Here is a 17,991-nt window from a genome sequence, read left to right as displayed (position 1 = left end):
GTTTTTCTCATGAAGAAATGAGCAAAAGAGAGGAATTATAAAGATTTAGAAAACAGATGAGACAAGACTTAAACATTAACCACATGACTGTGTGAATGGAATAAAATGCAGCAAATAGAAGTTAATAATTTTTTTTTAAAGACTAGTTTAGCAAAGAGACTGAAGGCCAAAGCAGGTGGCAGTAGGCACAGGAAACAGGGATGGACCAGCCTGTCAAGAAGACTAAGTCAGTAGACAGAAAGGGATATGGGATGGGACATACTTCCTAAATAATGAAAAAAACTAACAAACTCCAGTTTGGATGGCACAGACACTTCATGTGAGGCATGATAGGGTTTGTGGTTTTTATTACTAGAAAGGTACATGGCGATGAGAACGTTTAAAATAAAAAATAGTGACTCCGTGCTGATTAGGGGAAATAGCACTTAAACAGTAAATAATGCTGCACACACACAGAGAGATATTTCTGTAAAATATACATATTGTTGGAATCACCAGGGCTATTGTGAATAAAGACTTTGTGAGGAAAAAACATACCATGCCAAGCAGATAAACCCCTATTGAACATTTACAACAGATTTTCAGCCCAGTTCAGCATTTAGACAGCAATCGAGAAAGCTTAAGACTGCCCCCAAATCATGTCAGAAAATGCTAGGATCTGCTAGCTGAAATAATAATACAAATTTCCTTTCCTTTTTCATACTTCTCTTTAGCCGTGTGGCACTCATGAAGCTGCCATTTGCTCCACTAGGATACATTATTACGTACACAGAGCCTCCCACACCACCATACTGCTATTTGCCACCTCAAAGTAAGCTAACAGCACTTTCAAAATGCAATTAGAATCTTTCAGGAGAAAGCTCAAGTTGTGTTTGGATAATATGAAGTTAACTCTCTACTACATTTCACAGACAGGCACACCAAAGCTAATAAATTCTTCTCATGTCTTCAGATTATTAACACACCTACTGGCAATGTCAAGACGTTAGTTTAAAGAATTTCAAATATGAAACAGTTCAATAATCTGTTTTACGACAGCTGACTGACAAAGCTAATTAATTGCCTGGAGAAGATTCTTTATAAATGAAGCAACTTCTGTCTGAACATATTTTCGAGAACAACAAAATATTTGTCTTGTCTTTGTCTCTTCTCTCATATTTTCTCCCTTCCAGCCTTCCCCATCTCATGTAATCTTTGATATAAGTTTCCTTGATGGTATTTATATATTGCCCTTCCTCTGACTTGGTGGCTTCTTATTCTCTGTGTCCTTTTATCTTCCTGCTGGAAATGTCTATTTCTCTCCTCCAGGCCTTTTCAGGCCCTCTCCACAGAGCACTTTCAGCTTTTGTGCCTTGCATCCCTATGCTCTCCTCAGCTGTCAGGTTACTGCTTCAGCACCTCCATCTCCTTCAGATATTTTTCTCATTGAGAGACTTTCCACCATTTATCATTTCCAAAAAGAAAGCAACCTGAACTCCTCCAGCTTTAGTTGCACAGAAGGAAAACAACACTTCAGGATTTTTTTCCCTCTGAGTATTACTGACTCACTGAATATTACAATCTGGGGCAAATTTTTATGCAGAGGAAGCTGACAGTGTGTCATAGAAGGCACTATGATGCATCTTACCCTTGCCCTGAAAGATATCATTCTGCCCATTAGATGATCTCTCCTTAGTGAGAACAACCTATTTATTACACCAGATAATGCACCAGTATTAGACTGCCCTTTCTGCTGTCAGATAAGACAGATGTGACAACAATTCTTAACAGGCCATCTAGGCATTTGATTTTGGGGGAAATAAAAGGACATGAACATGTGATTAAGGATGCACATGTTATTAAAGGATAATTGGTAAATAATTTTTATTAATGAGTTTATCAGACTCAAGCCTGAGAGTCCATCCATAGATGAGCCATTCCTCCCCATCCCTCTTTAAAACACAGTGATTGTGCTTTGCTTTTATAGGGCTGTGCTAGCTAATTAGGGAATTTCAGTAATCTATTTTTAATATGTACCATCTTCTGTTCTGTTTAGTGCAGCCTTAAGACAGACTTTCATCTTTACTGCTGTGCACAGATCACCCGAAAATACAAGTTCTCTGCTACATGACAACTTATAATGAGCCTTAATGAAGCTTGGGAACAGCTGTTAAAAACTCCAGCTGAATAGGTTTGCCCAAGCAGCAGTAGCTTATAGTGCCTTTTCTCTTACAGCACTGTTGAGTCATCTGCTACTGTACACAGAATGAGAAAAATCAAAAATGAAACACCAAAGCTGGTTAATCCTTTTTTCCCAGACATTTTATTTTAATCAGAGTTTTAATAAGTACATTATGAACCATCATCTCTTAAGCCTTTCACCTTTTTAATTATATTACTGCTCTGAACATCGACAAAAGCAAATGTTATTATGCAAATTTTGCTCCAAATTCGTGTCCTTACCGAAAGCATAAGAAAGAGAGTTCAAACACCATTTTTAATTATACTATAGCTAAATGAGCTGCAAATCATTAAAAATTACAAGAAGCTCTCATGATTTCACGTGTTCCCTAAGCTAGAAAAGATTATATATTTTAAGTAGGATAAAGGATTTAAAGAACTCTGACAGTCAAACATGATTGAAGCAAACAAATTCCCTTTCTTCATACCGTTTGCCTCACTTTTTTGACCTTTAAATGTTTAGACACTAAACTACTTGGCATAAAGGACACAATGCCAGACACTCAATGCTTCTATATTGCTTTTCTCCTTGCAAGGATGTGTAGGTTTGCTAAAGCCTCTTCAATTTACATTTTTAATATCATTTGCCAATCATTCAATCAGAACATAAGGGAGCAGTTCACTTTCATTTGTCAACTCCAAAGCATACTGCATGAAATATGAGGGTTTGGTTTTTTTCCCCCTCCAGCATCCTTGTTATCTAGTTTTGTTTTGGTAACACCTATGGGCTTAATTCCTACTCCACACAGCATGGAAGAGCTGCAACAAAAAGCACATAGTTTAACTCTAGAGCCAATGGATGGCTAAGAACTCAGATGACAGGACACAAGAGAAAAAGGAAATTGATGGTTGCACTGAACCTCCCAAGCAGAATCCACAGAACACCTGATAAACATTTTCTCCTTCCCTCAGCCAATATTTTCAAACAGAAATTTCAAAAAGTCAGGACTTACTGATGGTGTCAACATTTTTAATGATTCATATCAACCCAACAAGGCCAAAAACGAAACACAAGCATTGGGCTTCACCTTGTTAGTTAATGTTTCTGAGCATTGAATACATCATTATGAAATTTTCAATTGTTCTATAGGAAAACTGCAAGCGACAGAGGATTCCTACTCATGCTGTAAACACTGAGCAAGTCTGTTCCAGGGAAGTTTCAATTTCAGCCTCAGTAGCATGAGAATTTGTTCTTTTCTTTACCAGTTCTGAACTCCAGTGCAATTTGACTGTCTACACAAAGACTAGGAACGGTTTGGTTGTAGAAAGAGCATTATTTGCCAAGTTTGAAAAAGTTCTAGTCTCGTGAATTTTCATGCCAGTTGTGCCCATGTTTTATTCTCATGATGCTTTGTAGGACACTACACAATTATCACAACCCCATAGACAAATAAGAAAGACATAACTGGAAGGAAATGGATCTGTACAATTTAGACCTGAGCTTGACAGCTTATACACTTTCCAACTTGTAACTGTCCTAGGAACACTGATCTTCTAAACTCTCTTAAAAAATATGCTACATCTGATAATTCTGTAAAAGAAAAATAAACACTAAGACCCTGACTCTTAGTTATAAGGAGCTTATCTGAAGTAGTTGCACTGAAAAGAGTGTAAAGCATCATTATCATAATACATGATAAGAAGTGCAGTAACAGTGAAATTTTAAAACAGCACAGAAAAGGGACATATTTTAATTAAAAAGCATTCACAAAGAATCTTCTCATGCATGAGAAATGCCTACAAAAATCCTCCTCACAATCTGAAGAGGAGAAAAATCTTTACACACAACAATAGGGCAACAGTATAAATTAGCCCCTCCCAAAATGGCATTACAAGCCCAGAAGTTGTTTCAAGAGGAAAAAAAAAAAAAAAAAGGACAAGGACAAAGATACAAAGATCCTCCCAGTTTCCCCTATGTATAAATATGAAATAATTTCTTAGTCACTCTAAAGAAAATTCAACATCATAAGGAAACAAACAAAACAAAAGGAAGGCAGGAGAAACCTACTGGTTCCCAGCCTTTTTTGCATAACTGCTCTCTTTTTCTTTGAGATATGTAGAAAAATGTTTTGGATACATTGACATACACATCAGGTTTTGGGAAGGGAGGGAAGAACAGTGGAAGGCTGGAAAAAACACAAGAGAAAAAAGAAGGAATTTTTTTCTGCCAGATTAAATATACTTTATCTGAAGATATTTTTTAGTTCATTTTTTGCACAGCTTTTAAGGGAAGCAAAGGTATCCACCCCAGCTGCCAGTGTGTTCAGAAGCCATGAGTAAAATCTGGCTGAAATATGAAAAACGAGGTAATAATCTCTGACACCAAACACTGCATTGCCACATGACTATCATCTGCAGAACAGAGAACAGACACCCTAGCAAGCTCAGGTCTATAGAACACTACATTATTTTACAGTTGAAATTATTTTAAAATAATCTTCTCATTCAAAACTCTTTCACAAAGGTTGCATAAACTCATAGCTTGCACAGACACACTTCCATACTTTTCACAGAGAAAATATCCAAAATTTAAGCTTTGTGCTTCTAGTCTAGATGTGTAAAAGACAGGAATTCTGAAAGATAACCTGTACACCTAAGGTAACATCCTGCCCCAGGAATTCCACTGGCATTTTCCCATTACTTCCAGAGGAAAGCGCTTGTCTCACTCTTTTATTCATTTTTTTTGACAACTATCATAACTCTAGTAATTTTTCTCTCTTAAATCAATAGGCTTCAATGGAATGGCTGGTGTTATCCCATTGCATTTTCTATTTATTAAAGTATTACTAGAAATTACCAGAAAAAAATGTTATCTATGTACTACATACAAGCAAAGTTAATTAGGAGTCTATTAAATTTGTACTTCTATTCTTCCCCAGAATTCTGTGCACTGTATGTAGGAACTGCTCTCCTTCTGATAAATGCTTGGGTAGCATGCATGCTTGCAATGCCTTCTCATGCCTTTGAAGTGCTATTAAACATACTTACTTCATTATTGTTTCTTTATTTTTGGTTCTGTTCACATAATGCAAGGAACATTAGCCAGAGAAAGAATTTACTTCAACAGAGAAAGCAGCATGTGAAGTATCCCAGCTCAAGGCTGGAGAACACTTGCAAGCTGAAAGGCAGTTCTATTTCCTCACCCATCACAGTAGTGTACAGAACTTTTATGTTATATTCACTCATTTATTGATGAAATTTTGACCAGTTTAAAAACTATTAAAGCCCCCCCCAAAAAAAAAAAAAATCTCTTAAGTGTTATTTATCCATAACATGATTTTGGTGGCCTGATGAAAATATTAGCAATACTTTAAGTTACAGTTTTTCAAAGAACATTTAAAGTTACAAAGATGGATACATTGTCATTTAAAATAAAACAATTGATAATTACTTTGTAATAATGGGAATGAGCACCGAAAATATAGCACAGTAACAACATAGTAACAACACTTAATCCTTCTCATTTTATATAATGATACTACTCATTTTAAATTAAATATCTTTACATAATGCTGGTAAGAGTCACAGAGTAACCATGCTCTGCTCTTAATCACCCTATGATTTGAGAAGAAATCATAAAACATAGGCCTTGTGCTATTAATTCCCAAACATGTGCCTCTATATGTTTTCCCACACCGATCATAGTTAAATTTTAGGGACTGTACCAAAGCCATCTCCTGAAACTAAAGAAATACTGATAAAACACAACCTGAAAACTATTGGGATGCCCAGGAATTTCAAATAAGAGAGTTGGGCTTTAAAGCTGCAACACAGTTAGCAAATAATCCCTAAGGGAAGAATTAAAAAAGAAAAAAAACTAAAAAATCTTGGCAAGTGAACCTCATTCTACATCATTCATTAACTGTGATACAGCAGTTACATGCCCCCAAACCTAACCATGCTCTCTATGCAAATAACAGAGGTTTAGATTAAAACAATGAGCCAACTGAAAGCTAAATGCACTTCCAGGGAATCAATTAGAGCTAAGCCATTGCTAAATGAGATGCCCTGTATCACTGGTTTAAAATGGGCTATTTTATATGCCTAAACTTCTGATTTCATGCTGACATTTTGCCAAGCAACCAACTCACCAACAATTGACATAGTCTTTAATCAAAATTTCAGTCAAACTATACTCTTCATAAAAACATGATCGTGCCAAACAATAAACAGAGACACCAGGCACAAAAATTCAAGGTACAGCTACTCAGACCTATTGCCAAATAACCAAAGTAATGTGAATTTTAAAACATGGCCTCATAAGGAGCCTTTTCCTTGTGAGAAGGCATGCTGCCACATGCAGACATAAGACACAAAATGATGCTCTGTTTTCTAGAACAGACCTTTCCTTCCAAACATAAATGTCAAAAATTTGTATTTAACAAATACAAATAGCTAAGCTTCATAAATTTGTATTGTGCTAGAGAGCATTCTGTTGAAAAACTCCCAAATAGTTCTCTTGGATGTGAAGTGTGAATGTCAAAAAGGAAGAGTATATGGGAAAGGAGATCAGGAGGGATCAAAACAGTGATAAAGAGCAAACACTTTGGGCCTGCATCACTAAAGGATGCTAAACAGCATTTGCTTCACTGTATCAATTAGTAGATATGGATATGCTAAGCACTGAAAACAAAATACTTGCACTTCAGTACTTCTCAACTTTGAAAAACTTTGCAAGAAGTGTAAGCTTTTCATTTAACTTGTACCTTTTAAACAGCAGATACAAGATCAGAAGTGTGAATGCAGCTTAATTTCTCTGGCTAGTGCACACCTGACAAGAAAAGATCTTGTCAAAGAAATCAGATTTAAGGGAAATACAACTAATTCTTTGAGCAACAACACAGAAAGACTTTTTTTTTTTAAAAAGAAGAGAAAAATTCTTGCATCTGAACATTTTCCTTTGTCATCTGTCATTTCTCTGGCTAGAGTTTGCAGCTCTCCCTTGTCTCCTCAAATGGCTAAGACTCCATGGGCTAAATTTCCCAAAGTAAAAGATGAAGGGTAATGTTTTAAATTCTGGTAGCAGTAAAGGGGAAAAGGCAAGGCTTTTGCTGTTATACTGCTGTGAAAAACATGTTTCAATAAGTAGCTGCATGTTATTTTAGTGTTCTTAATAAACTGTCATCAGCTGAGATAAAAAAAATACTAAGTTATTTGATCTAAAAATTGTATTTTAGGTAATTTATTTTATCTGCAACAGAGACATACAAAATAGTAATTTATGTGATTTAGACACCTAGCCATCACATTTTCACTCTTCATACTCCAAGAAAAGGGAAAACTTGCACGCAATACCGACAATTTAAATTCAGCAGAGAGCTGCTACATGACATCTCAATCTGTTGAGATATATCATACAATTACCACTGTAGGCCACTTCAAAATTATCCTCCTTTCTTTCATAATGCCATGTGGGGAGGGAGACACGCTGGCTTCTTAAGTTCTTGCACTTCCCCACTCTAAAGATCTCCACTGAGTCAAAATATCTGTCAGTCTGCAGATTACATTGTCATCTACTTCCAACATACTGATTTCCACTGAGACAAAAAATGAGGTTTTTTTTATTTTTTAAGCTGCCTTATACTTCAACAGAGATGCCAAAGCAGAAATAAAACTAGATCTGTTCAAGCTACTACTGTATGTAAAACTTTCTACACAGCTACATTTCCTTTATGCTCAATTCCAAAATGGTCATGCCACATTCGATTAGATTATGTTTCCTCTGCCCCTTCTTCTGCATCTGTTATAATAAAACAGTGAAAACCAAAAACTGACCTTAGAGAAACAGACGTTTAACCAGACTTGATGAATTCTCCTAATATTAACCACTGCTATGAAAATTCTTCACATATATTCAGTCAAAATTTTTGTCCTTCTAATATGCAAAACCACCTAGGCAAGAGCAAGACAACAACGTTAGTACATGGCATCCACTCAGAAATTAACATTTATCTTTCATTCTACCCTGCTGAATCTATGAATCTATGTCCTGTCAGCACACCTAGAGTCAAGGTGAGACCCAAACATACAGTTTTTAAAGAGCAAAAATAAAGCAGGGTAGAAAAGGTAGCTTTACAAAATACCATAGCTCAATCTATCGATCTCTCTCAAGTAAACACAGGGAAGCTCTGGAGCTTAGTGAACAGATACAAATTAAAGAGCAGAACTAAAAAAGGGAAGCAAAGACGTGGAAAAAAACAGCTACTTATTTTTAGCTTCATTTCAACCTCTGTTAGGAAATGGAAATAGAAGGTGAATTTATATATTCATAGAAAAGGTATTTATAGATATATTTATTCCAAGTAAAGCTTGACAGCAAAAACCATCTTGACAAACCAACACATTCCTACACCAGGACGTTTTCTCTGTCATGTGAAGTAGTTTCTGACTATCACCAGAAATGCCTGAAAGATCATATTTTTGATAGTACCTTCCAAGGCAAGACATGTATGTTAGCCAAGCTCTGGATAATGATTTTGCTCGTACAAGTTCTGAAAATGTTCTAAAGCAGTATTAAAATTAAATTAAAACTAAAATCCCAAACTTAAATAAGTAGTTGACAAAAGACACCATGGGCATGTTAAACAACATATTGTAAGTATTCAAAACTTGGCTGATATGTAATGTTTCTGCAGTGCACCGAGGACCTCAGTACTGCTTAAGGAGACAAGAATTAAAGAGCTGTCAGCCTGCCAAAAAAATGCCATTTTAGGCAGCAGATGTGTATCCTGTCAACAACTACATTCACACAACACAGTAAGCCAATGGCAGGCCTACTTTTTGGTTTTGTTATTAACAGATTACTGCAGGGGATGTAAAAAGAGAAACACATTCTTCTATGACAACTGGAAAGAATAGCATGAGCATAAAATAAGAAAAGAAAAAAGCAAAGGAAGGTAACCCACTTGCTGGTATTGCAAAGTCACCACTGCAAAACAAATACTCAAAATCTGGTTTCTGTATTGCAGACAGAAAATAAATTATTAATAGTTTTGTTACATGGGCTTCTAAGAGATCAATATGCAAAGTAAAATTTTCTAATCAGCACAGCTGTTTATCTTTGTTAGGTATTATTAAATATCTGCTGTTAGGTATTATTAAATGAAATTGGAAATTTGAAATTCAGGAGACATCTACAGCAATGTAAGTCCAGGACAATATATGGTAATGCCAAGAATTCACTGACAAATATCAACACTTCCTCATTTACTGTTTCCATGATCTGGAATTCACAAAGTCTTAAAGGCTTTTAACTAACGATCACAGTCTTTGATCTCCAGAAAATTATTATGGCATGTGCAAAAAATGAGATTCGTAAGAATTCTCTTAAAAGGGAAATTAATGATTATATCACATCTTAAAAAAAATATAGGAAAAAAGAAAACAAAAGTGCAGTTTAAATTTCAACAAAATAGATTGATCTAAGTACTCATCATCCATATTCAGAACACCATGAAAGACATTCCTGAAGATAAAAGATAGTTCCATGAATGCATTTGCAGCCTGACACGCATATTCATTTCAGCATATTGCACCATTAATTATTCCTTTATAAACTTTACTAAGATCATTTGTCACTCATTTACGTTTCAAGCCTTCTGAAAGTGACAAATCTCCTACATTTCTAAGCATTACTGAAGGTACTTAAGAAAAAAAGCAGCATTAGTTTTTCAAGTTCTTTATACCAACACCACGCAGCAAGAAGATTGTGTCATTAAGTAACTTGGTAAATTTGTGTTCAAATATTCCATCTTGGTTGAAAGGCTCTGTCTTGACTCTAGACAGCATTAACAATTAACATCATGATTTTAGTATTTCCAAAATGTCATAAACCAACACAAACCAGGTGTCTTCAAGTAGATGTACAAAGGATCACCTCGCTCCCTAGCACAAAACATAGAAAGCATTAAGGCTTCCTGTGAGATATTTGGAGTCATTAATGTCTGCTGATAGGACAAAACTGACTCAACTGCTAACATGAGAGGTAGCTGTGGTGTCTTAGGTGTGATGGGCCATGGAATATTCCTCAAGTGTCTCCTGTTTCACAACATTACATCATTCAGTGTGAAACTCCCCTCCCTCCCAAGGGTGGGTACTTGGATGCGCCCTCTTGAACCTGAGCAAATATGTTCCCACAGATTTCACACTCATTATGAAAATTTTTGATATTTATTCTGCAGTATAACTAGGAAAGAGATTACTCTGCCTGAGATCAGTGTCGTTAGAAAGAACCTGCCAGATTTGGTATGCTTTTCTTTCCTGCCAAACCACAGTCATCAGCTTCAAGCTGAACAAACATGACTTGGTATTGTAGTGTCAGCAAAATCCCACCTTTCAAAAAGTTCGTTAGAGCTCCTACAACTGAGCACTCAGTTTGCAGAGCTTGTGCACTTCAATAAAAGTGCACTGAGCTTTACATGGTACAAGAGATAATACAATAGTAACGAGAGATAATACAAGTAAACAAAGCAATAAAACTCTTCTACACATTCCTTATTTAATATGTGCTGGTAACTAACATGAAAAAAGCTAAAAGTAATCACATCCAGAAGTCATTTACCTACTCAACTTGCAGTAAAATTAACAGGATTTAGGTACATATATGATTTTGAGAAAACAAGTTTATTATTTTCTTTTCATTCAAGTTGTCTTTAAATCACTCATAAAAACAGGACTTGGGTTAACAGCTAAGTCCTGAATTCTGTATGTGGTGAAACTTGTAAAAGAAGTCAAACCTACCAAAGCATTTTAGGAATCTGATTCCTTTTGACTCAACAGGAGTGAGAAGCTTTTATGGCACAGTGCATGGGAACCCAGCTCCATTTAAAGAGAGGGTTTGTACTCAATAAATAGAAATTTGCCATTTTAGAGGCTGTGAGAGATTTCATTAGAATTAATTGTACCTATTATAACAGGAAATTCCTCTTTTTTTTTAATGGCATTGCAGACTTACTTTTGGGTGTTACAAGCAAGACTGTGATGCATCTTATTAAATATCTTACACCATGTGTTCTGTCTGAAGCTTTTACATTTCAAGAGAGTATTGTATACAGCCTCAATGTGTAAAACAGATCTTTTTGGATTAATATCCAAGAAAACTGTCTCAAAAGCTTAAAATTTCTCTTGACCATTAAATAAAAAAATCAAAATCACAATATTATCTGTGCTCCAAAAATTATTTCAGTAATATTTAAGATTACTGAAAATGAGAATTTGAATGGTGTAAGAATTTTGAAGCAGTGTGGAGAATATATGAACATTTTTGCAACATAGGACAGCATTTTCATCAGAAAGTTGTATTTAATGGACTCAACTCTGAAATACTGAAATCACATAAGATAGTCTATTTTCATATTATTTGACATCAGACCTAATCACTTCCCTTGACTTGATAAATCTTATAGAATTACTGTCAAGCTATATTTGGCTGAGAGATCTGTTTATATGAATATGATTTGTAGTTTTGCTGCTAAGCAAAAAGATAAATCCATCTGCTCTCTTTCATCTCACCTTTTTATGAAAGCTTTCAAGATGAAGCCTGTAGCATATATATTTTTTTTTAAATCTTTCTTCAGCTGTTCCATTTTCAAATATCAAAAGAGGGTTTTTCAACACAGCCTACTGAAGCTTCTTTCCACTGAGGTTATAAAACATCATTAATTCTTTGGTCTAAAACTTACATATCCAAGATGGTCATATATTCAAATGCTCATCAGCCTTCTGCTTCCAACAAAGTGCAAAGAAATGTCATGAGCCAGCTTTACTCTATTGAGTTACTTGAACTTCATTGCAAAGGCCCTGATACAGAGAGCCAAAGAAGAAATGCAGGAGATTTCACTTCCTTATGTCTTAATATTTTGAGTCTCCTAAATATTTGGAGGCCTATCTTCCTCTGTTGATGTACTACATAAACTCTAGACCACCAAAGTCTTCAAAATAAGGTTAAACCATGGAAAGCATCATCTGTATAGTTTTCCTAGAGCACAGAGCCACTCATGGGCATTCTAATGAGATACACACCTCATCTGCAGCAGGTCACAGCTTCCTAGAAACCAGCCTCAGATTAAGGCTCATAGAAATAAAAGAAAACCAGAAATATCCATATGATTAGAGAACAAGATCTTTGCCAAGCACAGGAGCAAGCACACTGAAGCTGCTCAACAGCAAACAGAGGAGTTGCTCAGTAGTTACAAGAGATTTACTAACCTTTACAGATCACAAAACAACATCATTGGTCATGCATGCTCCATCTTCCCTTGTCAGTCATCTGGTTCCAGCTGGGCAGATAATGCTAAAAGGAAATCTCACCTTTGCTGTTCATGCAGAAAATCACTGACATAGAAACAGATTTCTTTTTGTGAAATTTGGTTATACATCACATTTTAAAATGTATAATAATGCGTGGCAGTAGGCTGCAGTTTATAATTTACATTTTTTTCAGAGAAGTGACAGAGGCTGATGTAGCAGTTCCTTCACTGCATACACTTAGTGTATTTCTTATCATTCATTAAATATTCAGCAGGAGTACAGGGCCACCTGCAGAGACGGAAACCAGGCCAGTTCTCATGGATATCCCTCCAATAAAATCTAGGCAACAGTAATATTTAAAGAGGGTTGGAACTACAGAGAAAATATTTTATGACAATCCTAAAATCTTACAGAAACATTCTATAGAGAGGACTAGGGGGTCATGCATTCACCAGCTCTTCCAAGGATATTCTTACATTCACAGTTTCTAGATTCAGTTCTACAGGGTGTACAATGCTCGAGAATGAAATGGGAGACGAGACATTTGTATTTCAAGTACTTCAAAATGTAGCAACCAGGTTGTGGACATGGTAGGGTGCTAAACTAACCCTTTGGTGTTTTTGTTGGTAAGCAGATTCCAAGGCCTGCTTAGCCTTTAATTAAAATCTAGGTGTTGAGCTTCATAATTTTTAATGAGTAAGATCTCTCATCATTTTCAAGCCACTTCCTCTGAGATTTTTGGAATTTGTAAGAACAATAAGACTGTCACCAGCAAGTTCACATTACTAGTCTAGAAACTGCTGGTCCAGCAGTTTAGAAAGTAACTTTTTCCTCAAGAATGCAAAGATATTTCCAAACTTGCCATATATCAGGAAAAAGAATTTAAATCTTTCATTTGTCTTCCTTTTGCCAGAGCTTTCACAAAGCAAAGTTTATAAACAGGAAATTTAGTGCTGGATAATAAAGACACATTACAGCTAGATAGCACTTATGACAAATAGGAAGTAACCAGAACAGACCTGGCTCCTCTCTTGACCTCTATGAAACTGAGCAGTTGGACACAGTACCTCCAAGAAGTTTGCTCCCATTACTCTTCATCTTTTATTTCCATTAGTAGCTGAAAGAATGTATTCTTGACAAGGATCACTTAAAACACAGGTTATGGTGCCCAGGAAGACCACAGTGGATAGCCTGAAGTAACATTAGCTGTGATGTACTAGAATTGTACAGTAACACATATATTTATCCAAAGGCTGTTAACTACCTGTTAGCCTTCAGGATAGTAAAAATTATATTTGCCATTCCACTTCTCTCCCTAAAACAAAACAGAATTCCTGATGCTCTGTTATGCAATATCCAGCCGGGATTATTCCACTTTCTAGCTCAGGAGTTTGGTCCTTGTATGTGATCCTACCCTTGTCTGTGTGCCATGGTTCATACAGAAGATAAATTAAGAACCACATTTACTCATGCTCATTATTTTACCAAGTGACAGGTCTATTGGCCATATTAGTGATGTCATGGATATTCTTTTTATTTCAGTCATCTAGAGTGGCATTTGGAAAGGGTATTTTCTACTCAAAATCAATATCTTCTCTAGCTGCTATAATATTTCTTCTTACTTAAAGATATTAGTCAGAATGTAAAAGTCATTGATTACAAGCAGAAAATATACTTGCCAATTACCAAAAGAGAGTGGAAAAATAAAAAGTGCTCTCTAGTTCAAGTAGTTCCAGCTGGTGACACACCACTACTAATCAGTACATGTTTCAAAAGCACCAGGGCCTTCTCAAAAAAATGCTTAGTTTTTCTTCTTATAAGCTGAAGCACAAAGTGTGGTTTATTCTAGTGAAAACATGAACCCACATTTCTAATGCTTTCTGGATTTCACAGAGATATGCTTTCACAGCAACTGAGTTAGAATATACAGTTCTTGAATTATGTGATGGTGAAAAAGCAACCTGGCTTTTTTTAAAGAAAGCTTTCCAGATAACAGAATCTGAACAGGTGAAAAAAGCAGTGACACAGATTTAAAATATTGGAAATTTGCCCTTTCTTCTTCGGGCTGAAGATAAAGTAATAAATTGCGTACTTGATTTTGATAGGTTGTGATTACCTAAGAATGGTGTTACTAAATACTATACAGTAGAATATCAATTGGAAACAGCACTTATTCCCTGTTTGTCCTCTTACCTCCAAACCTGCTGCAACCACTTCAGCATTTGTTTATTTTCTCCACTCTAGCTGGCTGCAAGGAAGGTTCATGGATTTCTCTTGTACCTCTGTCTTGTGCTTCTCATTCTCACGTTCCCCAGCCATGAACAGAGTGTGCTTCATACAACATGATGGAAAAAGAAAAGTCAAAAAATGAGTTGCACAGTTTAAACAAGCTTGGCATAAGCAACAGCCAAATGGCCATATTCTTAAAGAGCTTAGTTTAAGGAACAATTTTCAAGGATATTATGATACCTAATATAGAATTTAAATCACCTAATAATATATACAGTAATTTCTTAAACTACATCCTTCTATACGTACACGTTTCAGTTATTTAAGAAACTAAAATAAACCCTTCTATAAATTTGTGTCCTCTTTGATGGCCTTGATATACAAGAAACAAATTCCAACTCTCTCCTGAATGTTTCTTTCCTTCCTGAGTGTCTATAGACTCTAATTTTAGGTACATCACAGACATTTACTGAGGTTGTTTTGCAAGAAATGCATTTGTGAAGTTTTGGTATTACAAAACATATATTGAAAAAATACTTAGGTAGTAGTTTATTTGGCAAACCAGAGATAAAATTTGGCATGATTTTTGAATGAGATCCCTAAAAATAATAAATGCTTTGGCCATCTCCTCTTCCCAACAAATTCCTTCTTCCTTGCCCTGACATTATACAGTCACTAAAGCAAGCAGAGCTTCTAGGCAGCACTATTAGTGAATTATTTACATTTTAAAAGGTTGTCTTGGAACATGCTCAATTCCAAGCAATTCCTACATAAAAATGAATCTCATACCTTGGTCAATACTGGACTCCATTTGACAAAAGAATAGCTTGACCAGTACGGTAACAAAGATTATTAATTCAGAACCTACAGGTTCATCCTTCCAAAACATTTTCTTCTATCTGCCACGAAAAGTTTTTACCACCTGTAGGAGTTTTGCTCAGGTAACAAAGACACACAGAAAACCAAAAATACTACAGAGAGAGAAAGGGAGAGAGAAAGGGAAGTAGTTGCCCAGCTGGAGCTGTGTGTCTTGGCTTAGGCCAAATTTGTGAGGAAATTTCTAGAGGGGTTTCTCTAGAAAGCGGCCTCTCCTTCTATTGGTTCGGGACAAGATTTTCTTGGAGAAAAGTGGAAAAACCCAGCTTATTAACAAGCATAGTACTCACAAATGTGAAAAAATTACTACTATTAAAGAATGGAACCTCTGGCTGTTGTAAAGGGATGGTAAATTCAGAAAGTCCTTGTCGTGGGGTGTATCTCGGCACGCTCAGCCTCTCCCGTCCCTCCTGCTGGAAACGCTGCGGCCCAGGCCAGGCCCGGTGGGACACTGGTGAGAGCTCCCAAGGTTTTTATGAGTTTTCACAACTTCTCAGTCTCAGCTAGCTAAAACTAACCTCCTTAAAGCCAAGGAGAGTTGTTTGTGCCGCTGTCTGCCCGTGCTGCAGACAGCACAGTCCGCGAGCAGGAATGAGCGCAGTCCGTGCAGACAAACCATGCGCTTCTTCTGCCCCTTTGCCCTCAGAACCGGCCTTAAAGTGCAGAACCCAACATCCAGCACAAACACAACACGTTAATGGGGGTACCACCATCAGCAAGTCACCCTAGGACAGAGGGTTCAGAAGAAAAATGTTAATCTTTGGGGCATGACCTGTTTCATGTTTTATTATTTCATTTTCCCTTGCTTTCCCCTTTCCATTACTGCTTACTTTGAAAGCATGCACAAATGCAAAACTAAAAAACAAAAAAAAAATCTTTTTTTCAAGAGCTGGAATGCGTTGTGCTATGTATGGATTTGTTTTATAGTATGGAGACCTGTCACATTCATGGTTTCCTCTGTGAGATAAAGTTTGGAATGATTTTTTCAATGTAACCCTTAAAATCAATAAATGCATTGGTCATCTTCTATTCCCAAAAAAATTACTTCTTCCTTGCCCTGACATTATACAGTCATCCTTGGCAGACCATCTATTTGCATCTGTATTCTCATTTTTTAATATAACTCTTTTTTAATGCAGCAAGCAAGTGCCTTTTCTAGTAGTGTTTCATTTTGGAGGGGAACTTGTACTTACAGTAAGTTCTTGAAGCATGCAACAATATTACACAACCACAATCTTTACATGCATATTGAACAAGTTAAGAATTTTTTTTAAACTCCCAATATTATTGCACTGACTTTTTTTATTTGGCTTAATAACAGTAACAGATGTGTACACAATGTGCTGCCCTGACAAAGCAAAGGGTGCTGCTCTAGAATTTTTGTCTTCTTTTCTTTCTTATTTATAGTTAAATTGAATACTTCAGTGGAGCTCAGCCTCTAATAATAAGGTATGTTTAACCTAGGGGTTACTCATATTTGAGGCTCAGCAAACTGAGAAATCACAGGATTACACACAGTTCAGGTAAAGAAGATAAAACTGTGATCTTCATAAAACTATAACATGGTTCTTTGAGCCTTTTTAGTCCCTAGGATTTAATAAGATCCATGGACAGCTCAGTCACTGAAGCCCTTGTGGGTGCACCCCACAGCTGAACAAGTCATGCTGAGAATATGCCTGGTTTTGCCACTTCATAAATGCAAATTTATTGTAGACAGGGCACAAATAAGCCACTCATTCATCCTTGGCTACAATCAGGTGAAAATGCATGTGCTGAGCAACCAGCCATGCATTGCTTTCTGTTAAAGGTCTGCTCTATCTGCAAATATTTCTCACCCTGTCCAGAAGAGGGACAAGACAAGGTCAATAAAACTCTCAGCATTACAGTCAGGAAACACATCTTTATTACAAAAAATCCTCTAGAAAATCCTCTAGACCTCATGGTATCATCCCATGGTCTCTAAAACATATTACTGTTTTTCATTTCTCAAAACTGCCACTTGAAAATCTGGGTTACCTTGCAATTTCTGGCTGATCTCCTGCCTTTCTCAAATAAACAGAAGAAACTGAGTGTGTGACTTGGAACAGAAAGCAATTCTTGCATCTCTAGCCTCCAGGCTAGGAGAGACTGTGCTTCTCTTAACATGGTTCACTTTTCTTAAAAAAGTTTCTGTAATTTTCTTATTCATATAAAGTAGTAGCAAAATAATATCAAAGGATAGTTCTGCAATAAAAATAAACATATAATAAAGTAATAAAAATAAGTAAGATACTCTTTCATCTAAAGACAAAGACAAAAAAGTTGACTTAGCTTCAGAAAAGACAACGCGGCATTGGCTTATCCATATCAAAATGACAATGTCCTTGACCTAACAGCACCCTGCTTTTAGAATTCACACTATCTTTTTTATCATCTTCT

Source organism: Catharus ustulatus, chromosome 5 (assembly GCF_009819885.2).
Source record: "Catharus ustulatus isolate bCatUst1 chromosome 5, bCatUst1.pri.v2, whole genome shotgun sequence".
Taxonomy (NCBI): Eukaryota; Metazoa; Chordata; class Aves; order Passeriformes; family Turdidae; genus Catharus; species Catharus ustulatus.
The sequence above is the reverse complement of the archived record's forward strand: the minus strand, read 5'-3'. Positions refer to the sequence as shown.